We start from the raw sequence: 2,806 nt of genomic DNA on the forward strand, positions 1-2,806 counted from the left end.
AGTATGGTCTAATCAAAGTGAACGTCAGGACTTTTGCTGGGAATTCTAGGGCGAAGAGTTTTCTGCTGTGTGATTATTAGCACAGTACAATGGGAACCAGGCAGCCCTGAGTATCCATCTGGGAGTTCCAAGCACTTAACCAAGGATGCCACTAACAGCGCAGAGCCCAGGAAAGAAGCAGGTCCTTGAATGTCATGGAGCTGCTGGAGGAAGCCTCCCTATGGACTTTCTGTCACCGGGGCCTAGAAATTTCTTTTATTGTCTGAGTCACGTTTCCTATTTCTTGCCACAGAAACCATCCTCAGTGGTACCCTTGGGATACCTGTCACCCGAGTCTTTGATCTGAGCTTTTTGTCTCTGATGTAGAGGGAGACAGAATTCTAGAACCCCTGGGCTGTTGGCTCCAGGGACGAGGCAGCCCTGACCTATTTATCCCAACAATAGTCCCGGCAGAGGTGGACTCGTCCTTCCCAGAGGTGTTTGTGCTCATGCTCAGTCCCTCAGTCATGTCCAACTCTTTGAGACTTCATGAACTGTAGCCCACCAGGCTCCTCTGTCCACAGGGTTCTCCAGGCAAGAATACCAGAGTGGGTTGCCATTCCCTTCTCCAGGACATCTTTCCAATCCCGGGATCGAACCCAGGTCTCCTGCATTGTAGGCAGATTCTTTTCCGTCTGAGCCACCGGGGAAGCTCTTAAAGAGAAGCATAGGTACCCTGTGCTGTACTTAGTTACTCAGTCGTTCCTGACTCTTTGTGACCCTATGGACTGTAGCCTGCCAGGCTACTTTGTCCATGGGGATTCTCCAGGCAAGAATACTAGAGTGGGTTGCCATGCCCTCCTCCAAGGGATCTTCCTAACCCAGGGATCAAACCCATGTCTCCCATATTGCAGGCGGATTCTTTACCATTTGAGCCCCCAGGGAAGGCCAGATACTCTGTAAATAATCATAATTGTCCTGTTCCCCCACTTCCTTCCCTCAGCCCCACCTAGGAATACAGCAGATCAAAGGGCTGCCTTCTCTTCCTGATTTTATCTTCTGTAGCTTCTTCCCTTTGGGTCTCAACAGATGATCCTGGGGTTGTGACTTCCAGATCCTATTAGGCGCCTTTCCTCTTATCAGTTCCAGACAGACCCATGCCTGCCTGTTCCACCCAGTGTGGGCCTCTTTGACATGACGGGGGAGGAGGGGGGTGCCTCCCATGTCCCAGATTCCACTTGGGTCTCTTTTGTTCCTTTCCATTCAATCACTCAATAAGATAAAGTATCCTCTGTGAAGAATAGAAAAGAAACTGAAAAAACAAGAGTGTAAACTGATTAAAGGTTCATTCAAAACTACAATAATGAAAACTGTTTGGGACTCTTTTTTATATAGTCTAAGAATAAACATCAAATAACTGGAACTGAATAGAAAGTTCTGAAATGTCACCAAGTGTATATGATATATAAGAACGTATTTTGTGGTCTATGTAGTATTTCAAATCATTTCAGGGGAAGGATAAATCAGTGGTTGTCAATTTGAGGTGATTTTTTTCCCAGGGGACCCTGGGCAACATCTAGAGGCATTTTTGGTTGTCACAACTGGTATAACGCTACTAGAATTTGATAGTGATCAGAAATGTTGTTAGACATCCTGAGTGTACAGGACAACCCCCAAAGAATTACCTGGCCCCAAATATCAGAAGTGCCACTAGTGAGAAACCTTGGAATAAATGAGATATTTGGAAGAATCATTCAGGAGGAAAAAGAAATATGAAATTAGATTCTGAATCATATCATAACAAAATTAATTTCAAGTTAGGTAAAATATAAATTTTTATAAGTAAAATCTTTAATAAAATTTATAAGAAAACAGAAAAATTTTTATCCTTGTGTAAAGACTTTTTAAAACCACACAAACAAATCTAAAACAATAAAGGAAATACTGGTAGACTTCACCCTATAATCATGAAAAACACCATAAGATCATAAAGGCACTATAAAAAATACCAACTAGAGTTGCAACAAATGTGACAAAAATTGGCACTTTTTCCCACACTTTTTTCTTCTTTTTCAGATTCTTTTCCATTATGTGTTTTAAAATTTAATTTTTATGCATATTGGAATATAGTTGATTTACAATATTGTGTTAGTTTCAGTTGTACAGCAAAGTGATTCAGTTACACATAAACATACATCCATTCTTTTTTTAATTCTTTTCCCATACAGGTTATCACAGAATATTGAGTAGAGTTCCCTGTGCTATACAATAGGTCCTTGCTGATTGTTCCCACACTTTAGCATCATTGGAAGAAATGAAACATCATTTTACAATGATTTTTCCCTCAACCTTATTGAGGTATGAGTGAAAAAACAATTGGACATATTTAAGGCTTACAGTGTGGTGTTTTGATACATGTATACCTTGTATGGGCTTCCCAGGTGGCGCAGTGGTAAAGAATTTGCCTGCCAATGCAAGACATGTCACAGACACACCGGGTGGATTCCCTGGTGGGGAAGATCCCCTGCAGAAGGAAATGGCAACCAGCTCCAGTATTCTTGACTGGAAAATTCCCTGGACAGAGGAGCCTGGTGAGCTACTGTCTATGGGGTAACAAAGAGTCGGACATGACTTAGCGACTGAGCACACACACATACCTTGTGTAATGATTACTGCAGTAAAGCTAATTAACATATCCAACACCTTTGTGTGTGGAGGAGGTGGTGAGGGGAGAGCCCTTAAGATCTACTCTCAGGGATTCCCTGGTAGTCCAGTGCTTAGGACTCCATGCTTTCACTGCCCAAATTCAGTTCCTAGTTGGGGAATT

The sequence above is a fragment of the Bos taurus genome, chromosome 11 (assembly GCF_002263795.3).
Source record: "Bos taurus isolate L1 Dominette 01449 registration number 42190680 breed Hereford chromosome 11, ARS-UCD2.0, whole genome shotgun sequence".
NCBI lineage: Eukaryota > Metazoa > Chordata > Mammalia > Artiodactyla > Bovidae > Bos > Bos taurus.